The sequence below is a fragment of the Aplidium turbinatum genome, chromosome 1 (genome assembly GCF_918807975.1).
Source record: "Aplidium turbinatum chromosome 1, kaAplTurb1.1, whole genome shotgun sequence".
NCBI classification, from domain to species: Eukaryota; Metazoa; Chordata; class Ascidiacea; order Aplousobranchia; family Polyclinidae; genus Aplidium; species Aplidium turbinatum.
In genome coordinates, this window is record NC_137472.1 from 7,194,390 (window position 1) to 7,207,106 (window position 12,717).

At 39.1% G+C, this 12,717-nt stretch overlaps 1 long non-coding RNA gene across 1 annotated transcript; it reads right to left on the reverse strand.

Moving 5' to 3' along the window:
- Positions 1-541: 541 nt before the first annotated feature.
- Positions 542-1,362, reverse strand: LOC145779407 (uncharacterized). Its single transcript, XR_014290552.1, has 2 exons — positions 1,231-1,362; positions 542-721 (listed from the first exon to the last, which is right to left on the reverse strand). It is a non-coding gene; the product is annotated as an uncharacterized LOC145779407 (long non-coding RNA).
- Between the last annotated feature and the right edge of the window lie 11,355 nt (positions 1,363-12,717).

Sequence of the window (12,717 nt, forward strand, 5' to 3'; positions counted from 1 at the left end):
TTGGTACCCTACGATGGCCCAACGTATTTTGCACCATTCATCGCAGTTGGGACAACTTCTTTAAAATGTTTGGACCAACGTTATCCCAACTCTGCACCCAACGTAGTTCATCGTTGGTACCCTACGATGGCCCAACGTATTTTGCACCATTCATCGCAGTTGGGACAGCTTCTTTAAAATGTTTGGACCAACGTTATCCCAACTCTGCACCCAACGTAGTTCATCGTTGGTACCCTACGATGGCCCAACGTATTTTGCACCATTCGTCGCAGTTGAGCCGACTTATTTTAAAATCTTTGGGCCTACGTAATCCCAACTCTACTGCCAACGTAGTTCATCGTTGGTACCTACGCTGGCCAAACGCACTTTGCACTTTTCGTCGCAGTTGGCCATACATATTTTGCACTAATCGTTGTAGTTGAGCAACGTTGGTTAAACTGAACCTGCAATTTCAAGTTGACACTGTCCTGATGATCCATATGCCAATACGATGACCATCTTCTTATACTGAGCAAATTTAAGTCAATGATGTAAACAAACGTAAAGTTGTTGAAAAATACATTTATTCGAATGGTAAAATGCACCACCCATGCACAATTCACAGCTACGACAAGACATGCATAAAAGTCTAAAAACACAGTGGACTGAGGTACTTCATGCCTCATCAGAAGACTGCGCCTGGATGTAACAACGTGATCTGTGGCGGCTCAAACGCAAGTACCTATAAAACAATATGCAACATTTGTAAAGAAAGCAGGGATGAAAGAAAATATACTGTACAGTGCAAATTAGGTCGTGTTTACAGCACCGTGAAAGAACAGACTCTAATTGCTACATATCCCATGGATATGTGTATGCAACACCCGGTTATGTTACAATAACAAGCATTTTTTTAATACATCCTAACATTCCTCAGTATGTTTTAATTCTGTAATTCGTAGCCTATACGATGGGGTGGGGAATGGGTATACCGTTATGTTCTATCAACCTCTAACATTAATGCACATTCGTTAATCGTGTTAATGCGGTTTGCCTTCTCTACCCAGTGCAAATTATTATTGTTATCGTTTGATAGATCTTCGAAGTCAAGTCTTAAAATGTGTGTATATTTCTTGAAGTTCTGCTCCAGCAATAAACTAATCGCTGGTTAAGTAAATAAAGATGCTTTTATTGCCCTTATTGAGAGAATAGTAACGATTTGTCAGTGACGGAGAGAACAAATGAACATACCCGCAGTACTTTTTGTAGCAAGACGTTTAAGCCGGCCCCCATCGCGGTCTTCCCACGTCTTAAACCAGTCGCCCAGTTTGTGGTCGATTTCTTGTAGAGTGCATGATTTCGTATTGCTCTGGACAACATCTAAAAGTAAAGCAGTTTTGTAAACAAATAATGTTACATCGATTTTTATTTTTACACAATCATCTACAGCAGTGGCCAGCGGCTCTTAACCTGTGGGTAATTACTCAATCTGGGGAAGTTTGAGGTCTTCCAGAGGGCAATGAGCAGGACAGTGCAAATTATTACCAATTTTTAATCAAACTTAAATCATTGTTGGGTTTGGCTTTGGCTATTCCATTCAATTGATTGCCAAAGACTAATAAAATTGGTACGAATGGAATTAATTTTATGCTGCTGTTTGGAAGTCTTCACGAGAAGATGCAGAACAACGTGTTCTTGTCGAAGGTTGCTTATTTGTGCGACTTTTTCTCTGACATAAACGCCTTGAACTGCTTGCAGGGCAAATGGACAAGGTTATGGGATTTAATAGACAAATAATAGATTTAAGATGCCCAACATGCTTAATTGCTTAAAGTGGGGTAACGGGTCAGAAAAGGTTAAGAACGTTGCTCTACAGAGTCTACAGTCTGTTTCACGTGCGTGGCACGATCATCAGGAGAGCTGTAATAAAAATAAAAGCGAGGACATCACCATAAGCATAGCCGCCGAACCCAGGAAGGTCGGCCTTCCTGACCTTTTCGCAGAGAAGGCCACCCTTCCCTGCGAAATCGGCCAGATCAACTTTCTAATCTCATCTTTTTTACTGCACACGAGTAAACAGCAGGTGTTTTTCAACTAGATCTAGACTGAGGCATTAATCAGGGATAGTAAACAGCAAATTGACAAAAAAGATTACGAAAAAGGTAAACTTCAGATGCTGCAAAACTTATGATATATCCAAGGTTGTTATTTCATTGAAAATTAATCATGAACAGTAAGTATTCTTTCTGGAGACGATATCATACCAACAAGAGGTGAATACAAAACTTAAACAAACACTTACCTACGACCATGTTCTTTAAGTTTTGCATGGAATCAAAAGAAAACTTTTTCTCTCCACTTAATGTATTTTCCCCTTCCCGGTCCGCGAGACGTAACTTGCGACTTCGTTTAACATCACCTGAGGCATCAATCGATTAACCGTGTCGTATAGGCTTTTTCCTCCTAGATACGACACAGTTGTTTGAACTGCAATAGAACAGATGGATGTTGAAATGCATAAGCCGAGATCGTTAAAACAGCATAGAAAGCAGTCCCATCAAACAGTCGCGGTGCGTACCAGGCTACCAGCGTACATAGGTGTCGAAATAGGGTGGGCCGGGTGGGCTTTATTTTAACAAAATATGTTTTGCCCACCTTGTTTTCATGACACCTATGAAGTGTTCGTTACAATTATTTCCGTTTTTGTTTTTAGCTGAATTATCCAACCAACTGCAGTGTAACCTCTGAAGACTTGCAATAAACAAGATCACAGATATGCGTAAATCAAACGCACAATACCACATTCCAATTGACAACTTTGAAGGTGGGTATGTAAATGAACCCAAACCTCCAAACAGTAACATTGATACCAACATCAGATTGTTCCAAATTCCAGTTATTAACATCAAGGCTAAATATTTTCACCAAGTTGTCAACTTAAACCTCAAAGATATCAAGCATCTGCTCATGTATTTGGATTAAAACGTAGAGATGGCCTCATCACTATCAGACAAAAACTAAAGTCCCGAAAGCTGACGAAATTCTTCAATACCAAACACGATTTTAATGTTTGTGCAGACTAATACTGTGTGATGCTGAAACCAGCTTTGAAATTTTTGTGTTTTCAATATGGAGTTGTGTGATACAAACCATACAACAGCATGTCTGTAAGAATGTGAAGGACTGATTCACATTAAGCGTTTTGACTCCAATATGACATTTGAAATACAAATTAAATATGCACACAATGAATTCAGTTTATTTAAGAATTTCTAAAACAAAACTATATTCTGCCTCATTGAAGCCGAACTGTGACAGTGTGAATCAGCCATAAAAATAGTGGGTTACTCGAAGTCCACTTTGAAACTAGACTGTTTTATTGATTCTTTGATTGCTAAGATCAAGTGTATTTATACTAGAAGAGGACTTCATTTGTTTGAGTAAGTTTTTAAAAGTAGTTCTACTTGATGGGGTATGTTTCACAGTCATAAGATCAATCATTATACACTTTTGACATCGCACCCACTGCATCAGTGCTTGATTTTACTTTAAAAAATCAGTAATTTGCTTGTAACTTTTTTCTGTACATTTTTAAGAGAAAGTTCTTTGGAAATAAGATAGAAACATGTTACTTCTGCAGCATTTAAGCCAAAAACTAACTTTCTAGTATAAGCAGTTATCAAGATATGGCAAAATTAGCTATTTTCAGCTCGTTTGGTGAAATTGCACGGCCACTAGAGGGTGCAAGAACCCAAAATTATGATAGAAGTATTTCATTTGATATTTGGGGCCATATATCAAGACCACTTTTTGAAATTCAATTTTTTTTATTTTTCACTCCACCCTAATGAACAATTCGTACCCTCAGTTACCTTGAAAAGATCAAGAGAAAAAATTAAAAAAGCAGTCGCTGATTGTAGTCGCTGATCGTAGTTTCCGCAAACATTTTAAAAGGATTAGATATCGATTAGCTAGGCATCGGTATCCGCAAACAAACAAACTGAAAAGATCGAGAGAAAAAAATAGAACATTGCTGATCGCAGTTTCCGTTTTTCCGCAAACATTTTAAAATTTCCGGTAATGCAAACATTTTAAAATTTCCGGTAATGCAAACATTTTAAAGTTTCCGGTAATGATTCTAAGAGTTTGCCGAAGTCGCTGAACGCAGTTTCCGCAAACATTTTAAAAGGGTTAAGGTTTAGGGTGTTTCCGCAAACAAACAAACTGAAAAGATCGAGTGAAAAAAAAATAGAACAAAGCCGAAGTTGCTGATCGCAGTTTCCATTTTTCCACAGTTTCCGCAAACATTTTAAAATTTCTGGTAATGATCCTAAGAGCTTGCTGAAGTTGCCGATCGCACTCGCAGTTTCCGCAAACATTTAAAAAGGGGTACCTCTAAATACCCATTGTCAGGCATTAGACAAATCCTAGACAATGCCTTGAAATTACCGACAATGCCTGAAAGTAGCTACTCTACAATGCCTGACAACCCCTGAAAATGCTATAATGTTTAACAAACCCGTCAACCACTGATAATGATCGACAATGCCTGGAAATTCCCAACAATGCCTGAAAGTAGTTAGCCTACTCCACAATACCTGACAACCCCTGAAAATGCTCCACAAGCCCCCAAAAAGCCTACTATGCCTGACAATGGGTATTTAGAGGTAGGCCTACCGTTTTAAAAGGGTTAGGCTTGATTAGAGTTTCCGCAAACATTTTAAAAGGGTTCGGGATTAGGGTTGATCAAAGTTTCCGCAAACATTTAAAAATTTCTTTAAATGATCCTAAGAGTTTTTGTTTGTTTGCGGAAAAATTTTAAAATATTTGCAGAAACTGTGATCAGCGACTTCGGCTTTTTTTAATTTTTTTTTCGATCTTTTCAAGGTACGAACTGACGGTACGAATTGTTCATGGTGGTACTAATTAGGTTGCATCCGATGCTGCGCAATCTACTTCATAAAACAATCTGCAAAAAACTTGTGGTATATACAGTACATAATGCGGTGATAGTAGCAACATTCGAATCCTGATAAAAAACTTCTCGTTGACATAATAGTCATTTTTATGCCACTTGAAAGTGAAGATACCACTTTTTGAAAAAATCGAGTAGGCTACTTCTAAAAATGTTACTTCAAAACCAATAAACAGGTCACGTAATTGCCGTAAAAAGTATTAAATAGTTTACCCTGAAGAATAGATTAGAGTCAACTACAATAAACCTTACCTGAGTTTCATGATGATCATTCATTTGGGCAGTGCTCTCATAAATGAAAACCTGAAAGTCCCCAAAGCTACGTCTAAAAATTCCTAGATTACATCAAAGTTCCCTAAATCATTATTACATTCAAACAGTTTCACGTTCTGAAACAAAAAGCAAGAGTTAAGCGGTTTAAACAACAACACTAGCAAAAACCATTCTACATAACTTTGTTGTATTAGTGGGCAAAGTCTCACAGCAAAAAGCAGTACGGTATGTTAAATTACAGTGATGTTTAACATTACAGGGATACAGTGAAGATTTCCCAATGCTTATCACATGCTAAAAATGACATAAACTGTGCACGACTATCGACTTATTCATGAGAGCTAATTCGACTAGTAATTAGTTGATTAGTTCATGTGCTTCAGCATCTGTAGCTGAACTCTTCATGAGCCCTTGCCAACTGCAACAATTTAGCTCGATCCCTTAATCCCAGTTTGTCAGCTGACTTCATACCTTGGGTGTGTAGCAAACCAACTAAACTTTCTGACTTTAAACTGTTCCTGCAGTCAGTTTTAATGTTCTTCAAGCTATCCGTACTAAAAAGTCATTCAACTGGGGTATTTAAACATGGTAGGGACATTAGGCAAGTGACTACTTTGCTATGAACTCAAATACGGAAGAAAACTTGACAAATAAACTTCCATGATTCTGCAAGCGAACAAGACAAAACTGCAAATGCAAATGGCGTCCAACTCCATTTGGGTTTTCGCGCGTTTTTTACGATTCACGTCACAGACAATTGTAGTTTCTGACTGCGCATGCGCATCGTCATCTCTTTTTAGCGAATTTTGAAAAAGCACGTTCAGATGTCCGCCATTTTTTACAATGTACCAATTACTCGCGTTTGTCAATGCTTTAGATATGGTGTGCTGTGCATATGGATGTAGAAAACGAAGAAAATACAATTCAGATGATAAAAGGAGTAAATATTATTCCAAGATATTTACCAATCTCTCGGATCATGTGTTTGAATGCACCGTTACCAATAATCATATTTTTACACTAGTCAAAACTGTGTACAAATGTTATTTAAAAATTAGGTTTTACCGCATTGGTAAGAAAACTTGCAAGCAAATACAAGCTAAATTGGTTCGTAAAACGCTTAACAAAAATTCTGTCTTAACAAACGTCTGTAGACGTTGAATCAGTGTAAAAATGACAGATTTTGTTGTATGGCTTGGCTGTAACAGCGCAGCTTTCACGCAAATTTGAGACAGTAACAATGGCGAATGCCTTTTTTTAATTTCTTCAATCGAGATGCGCTGTCTAGTTGTTATAAGATGTTTATGGTTTTTTTAAAGTGCTTGCCTGAAACACATGGTACGGGAAACTGTGTCCAATTATTCAGCTCAGTGTTGTCATAATTTTTTTCGAAAATAAAATGAAAACTTCGAAAACAAAAATGAACGGAGCACGTAAAAATTGCGAGATGAAACTACAGCCCTGATCAATTTTAAGAAGGCAGAGTATAGTTATATAGAGCCATAGTAGAACACTAAAAAAACTAGCTGCTGCTAACAAACTTGAAAAACTGCAGCTAAATTTGCAAATTAGTGTTTTTTTTTCAGAATTAGTGATCCTCATAGTGATGCATGATTTAGAAAAACATTTCAAATTTTTTTTTTACTTATAGCAATAACGTAAAAAAATTGAGGGGTTACCGTAGTTCGCCCGCAAATAATGACGTTGGCCCAACGTTCTGTACAACTGCACACCAACATTGGAAAAACCGACTTTCTAATTCTAAGTTTTTTTGCATTTTCATTGTCCCATTACAATTGTAAAAGGAATACGATGAAGCAAACTTAAACAATTCTTCGAAGGTATCTTCAATTAAAATATTTCAAAAGTTGGCAAAGTTGGCAAAACTACACTACCCTCAGCCAACCCGAACAACCGTCAGCCAACGTTGGGCCAAGGAAAAATGTTTACTGGGTCGGCAGCCTCAGCAGTTCTCGCTTCGGCCTCGGCTTGTATCTGGAGCTCTTCTCGTCTTAGCTGTAGGTTAATTTGTGCCACTATCTGAGACGAACTCCTAGACATCCTAGTGCTTACATTTGAGGTGCTATCCTCAGGATGTATGTCAGCATCCAACATATCTGAGAACTCACTTTCTTTTTTTTCAAAGTTATATTTTAACGAGTTAAATTCGGAATCTAGGTACCATATCACGAAGTTCTGCCAAAATTGCAGAGTTAAAAATTTTACTCAAAAGAGCATGGAAATGCAGTAATTCCTCTTCTAAAGTAGATAAGTTAGATTGAAAAATTAACAGTTCCTGCTTATCACTCCAAGAACCTAAAGCTACAGAAAGTTCATCCCCAATTTGAGTCAAAATATCCCTTTTAAGATGCCGGGCCTCTCGAACTGACTTAGCCTCATCGTTACTGGGTCCCTCCCCAGAATGGCCTGCCCGACCGCAAAGAACATCATCAGGCTTAAACTCAGTCGAGTCGACGGCGGTCGAGTCGACGGCGGTCGAGTCCCTGTCGCCACCGAGTGTAGACATATTAAATGTTGGGGCTAAATTTAACAATTAAAAAATTAAGTTACACAAACACAGAAAAATATTACAGTAGTTATAAAAAACTTAACTGCAAAGATCGTAAAAATACAAAAAGAATTTAAATGCACAATACCGTAGTTGTACGGGTATATATATGAAGTCCTAAAGTTCCACAAAACTTGCTTGGATTCGTCCACTTGAATCTTCAACCACAGATCGATTGTCTTTAATTTTTTTTCTTGCCAATGAATGTCAATGTTGTTTTTCTTGATAACCAACAAAGAAACGTCTTTAATTCTTAGCTTGAAGTTCTTCAGTACCAACTGAGAAGAAACGTCTGTTCCCGACAATTTTCACCAAATCAAACGTCATATAAAAACCGTTATGGTCTACTTAACCTAGCTGGCATCTTACGTCATGGAAATTGCTAGAAAATGTCCAAATATTGCACCATCTGTCGTAAGACCTGATGAAATATTGCATCACTACCTTTGAACACCGGTTTGAATTGCGTGACAATGTCTTTCATTATTGCGTCACAGTTACTGTCTACGTGCATTTGAGATATCGCAAATTATTCTAGTCATTCGTGAAATGGTTGCTTGAGAGTTAGTCGCACATTTAACTGTTTGCTTAGTGCTTGCCAGCTGGATAAAATTTCCGTCTTTTATCCAAGTAATCTGTTCTGTAGTGACAGTTTTAGAGGCGTACGGTGTTGCGTCCCATTTTCGATAGCCGCGGGCTAATTTTACAGGAATACACTTTGAATAGACCTTTCAAAAGAGTGTTTATTTTTTGGTCATTACATGCAGACGAACGGATTTGGGAATCTTATGTTACAATTTTCCCACGAAGAGATTATGGTTTACCGCTGTGACCATAAAAAATAAAAGACGTCGCTTGTTAGCTGGTAGGCCAAGAAGAACTTGAAGCAAGAAATAATAAAAGACGAAGTTGTTGGTTGGTAGTCTACAGAAGCAAAATTTCTTCTCAGTTGGTGCAGAAGAACTTCAAGTTAAAAATTAAAGACATTTCTTCTCAGTTAGTACTGAAGAAAAAACAACATTGACATTCATTTGAAGAAAAAAGATTAATAGTGGGGTGCCCAGGCACTCTGTCATTTCAACTTGATGCAAAAATTTCGTTTTCAGTACCAATTTGAAAGTAAGGACCTATAAATCAATTTTGGTTCGAGTGTCCAGCTGTCAGATAAAAAAAAACAAAATGGCCGCCAAAATTCAAGATGGCTGCCAAATTCCAGATTTTTTCACATTATGCTTGGTAACTTTTGTTCTATTGAACCTAAAATGGTGATTGTGGTTTCTAAACTTAGGTTTGTATGTATGAGTAATTCAATAAAAATAAAATAAACATGATTGGAACAAAGATTGGTGATTTTAGTGTCTCGCTGCTGAATCAGATTCTGTTGGACAACCGGAAAAATGCATTAAAGCCCTCTTGCCACTTTTTCATGAAAAAGCCGCCACTCCAAAAATGATTCGACATGGAATGGAACTGGTGAAAAAGACAACTAAGCACCTCAACCCACACCAAGTCTCTGTGTTGGTAGTGGATCAACCACTCTATGACATCACCAAAAAAATGCAGTAGATCTTCCCTGACATTTTTGGGGAAGACAAGATTGTGGTTATGCTAGGTGGGCTCCACATTGAGATGGCTTTGTGGAGCACCAAGGGAAATCTTCTGCGTGTGTCTGGATGGCCTAAAACCCTGAAAAAATCTGGGTTAGTGAAAGCAGAAGCACCAGCCAAAGCTTTTCTAAAAGCATCCAATGTAATGAGAACAAGATATGCCCATCAAGTCACTGTTGTGGTACTTAACAGCCTTCTAAAACGAGCGTCCGAAGACAGTGGAACCGAGATGGCTCTTGAGGATTGAGTCATTGCAGCTTCCCAACAGAGTCCAACGTTCAAATTCTGGCTACTCATACACAAGTAGGCCTACCAACATATCATATTCATGTTCATCCCGGCACATCGGGAGAGGAAGCTAGAACTCATGGTTTATACCCTGCAGAAGCTTGCACCTCTGTTCTTTGCTCTAGACCACCACAATTACGCAAGGTGGATTCCAATCTTTATTCGAGACCTGGAAGGTCTTCCACAGAGTATCCAGGAACAATTTAATATGGGACACTGGACAATAACTCAAAGCAATCACCGTTTCTCATCCTTACCTATCGATCAAGCACACGAGCAAGCCAATAAAAGGGTGAAAGGAGTTGATGGCATTATTGGTCGCACTGAGAATTGTGACATGTTGAAGCGCGGGATATTGACTGGCTCAGAAATCAGCCGTGTCATTGAGGAGTTCAGTGGTGTAAATGCTCACGACGATGATAAACAAGAACTCCCTCATCATGAAGAAGGATGTGCATCTCAGCACCGATTTCTACGCCATGTTAAAGACCTGATGGAGGTGTTGCTGAGCAATGGGAATTCTTTTGAGGAGTTCAGTGGAGACATGGCTACATTAGATAACAAGATGTGTGAGTCGGCGGTTGCTGCTGCATCTGTACATAAAGTGGAGTTTTTGGGACAAGAGCAGTACAATAACTCCAGACAGAGTGTGCTTGACTCCAATGGCACACCTTTTATAGCGCCGATCAAGCGCAACATCTTAGTGTTCTTCCATGAGAAGAAAGCACAAAAAAGTCAACAATTAAGCTGAAAATACAGCACTTCAAACGTCACGCAGAGCTTTTCGGGCAAGCTTTTCTTGTATTAGCCAGCCGCGGGGGGAACTTGAAGAAGTCTATCTTTTCATCACGAATCTTCCCTATACCCACCTTCGTTGTCTTCTGAAGGGTCCCCAACTCTTGTACCAAGTCAGATTTTCTGGTATATATCACGGAAGCCAGTGCAAGTAGCGCAATTTCTGTCGACGAGGAGTTACTTGCGCTAGATGTTTACAACTTCATTATTATTGACGGTGGAGTACTGATACACTCACTTCCTGGTACAACTGTCCAAGGCAAGACCTTTGATTCATACTTCGACAAGGTATTTTTCCCAAGAGTTCGTCATGACTTGAACCGATCGACAAGAGTAGATATTGTCTGGGACCAGTATCGTGCACTGACGATCAAAGGAGGCACAGGGGAAAAACGAGGAACAGGCATCCGACAGTGCGTATCTGGTACTGCCAAAATCCCAGGAAATTGGCAGAAGTTTCTGGCGAATGTTGATAACAAGAAGGAACTGTTCACATTCTTGTCGAAGATAACAGAAGAAGAGTTCCCAAATGACAAGAATGTCTACGTCACTGCAGGTGACCAAGTCCACCATGTTGGAAACGGTCCACCAATGGATCAATGCAACCATGAGGAAGCTGTCACGCGTGTCTTAGTAGGCTACATCTCCTCCACGCCCTCCAATCTTCCTCAATTGGGATGGTGTATACTGGAGACACAGATGTTTTCATAATCTTTCTGAGTAACTTTTATCACATAAAGGCTTTGAACCCGGCAGCAGAAATTTGAATCTCATTCAAAGCGGGAAAGAGAACCAAAATGATCTCCCTGAATAGGCCTACTATTGCCATAAACCTAGGCACGACAATATGAAAAGCCATGGCCCTTTTCCATGCATTCACTGGATCAGACAGCACATCTTCCTTCAAGTTCAAGGGTAAGCGATCCTGCTGCGCGTTGATGCACGAAGTTCCATCTCTTACGGAGCAATTTGCAACTATTGCCGACACCACATTCCAAACATCTCCAAGGTTGAATGAAGTGGCAAAAAACTTTGTCTGTAGACTGTACTCAAATGAGGACAATGATGTTGACCTCGTCCGAATGAAGTTGTTCTCACAGACAACTAGGGACGTGGAGAGCATTCCCCCAACTAGTGATGCTTTGGATCAACATCTTAAAAGAAGTGTCTTTCAAGCAAGCATCTGGGCAACAGCCCACATGTCCATGATGCCTATCATCAACCCAATTGACCATGGGTGGAAGGAAGAGGACGCCAAGCTGCTTCCCATTTGGACCACGCTGCCTCTCGCCAAGAATGTATTCCATCTGGATGTGAAGTGCACTTGCACAATTACCTGCTCTCGGTGCAAATGCGTAAAGACTAAGTTAAAATGCACACGTCAGTGCAAGTGCACATTCAAGAAATAGCTGGACTACTGAACAATTTTCAATATTAACATGTGGCCTATATAAAATACCGCATACAATTATTACAATATATGGGCCTTGGTTAATTTGTTAGCCATTTTCTTGTTGAATATATTGCTTGGAAGAGTTTTTTCGAGCAATTTTGCAAGCCTTTTGTTTTATGCTTTTATGCAACACATTTGCTTTATGACCCTAAACCAGGGGTCGGCAACCTTTTGAACGCAGCCGGACAGTTTTCGAATTATGTGGCTATGTCCTAATGTTATGACTTATTCGCGTGCCAAATATCTTTTTGGTGCGGACAGTTTTGCCCTAAACTATAGCCTACGAGCTGAATCTGTAATGATGTAGGCCTACAAATTTTGCATTCTTGCGTGCCTTTGACTAACTGTCTGGTCTGCTTCGCTACTTCGCAGTCATTCGTACTTCTAACGCAAAACTAGCAGCAAGATTGTTGCACATTTATTTGGAAGTTAACTCAATATAAGAAAACATATTGCTCCAATCGTGTTTATTTTATTTTAACTGAATTACTCATACATACAAACCTAGGTTTCGAGACCAAAATCACCATTCTAGGTTCAATAGTATAAAAGTTACGAGGCATAATGTGAAAAAATTTGGAAATTGGCAGCCATCTTGGATTTTGGCAGCCATTTTGTTATTTTTCATCTGACAGTTTGACACTCGAACCAGAATTGTTCCTTAGGCCCTTACCTTCAATTTGGTACTAAGAACAAAACTTTTGCATCAAGTTGAAATGAAATTGAAAAAATACACAGGCAGGGAACCCCACTATAAAGACGATTGATCTGTGCTTGA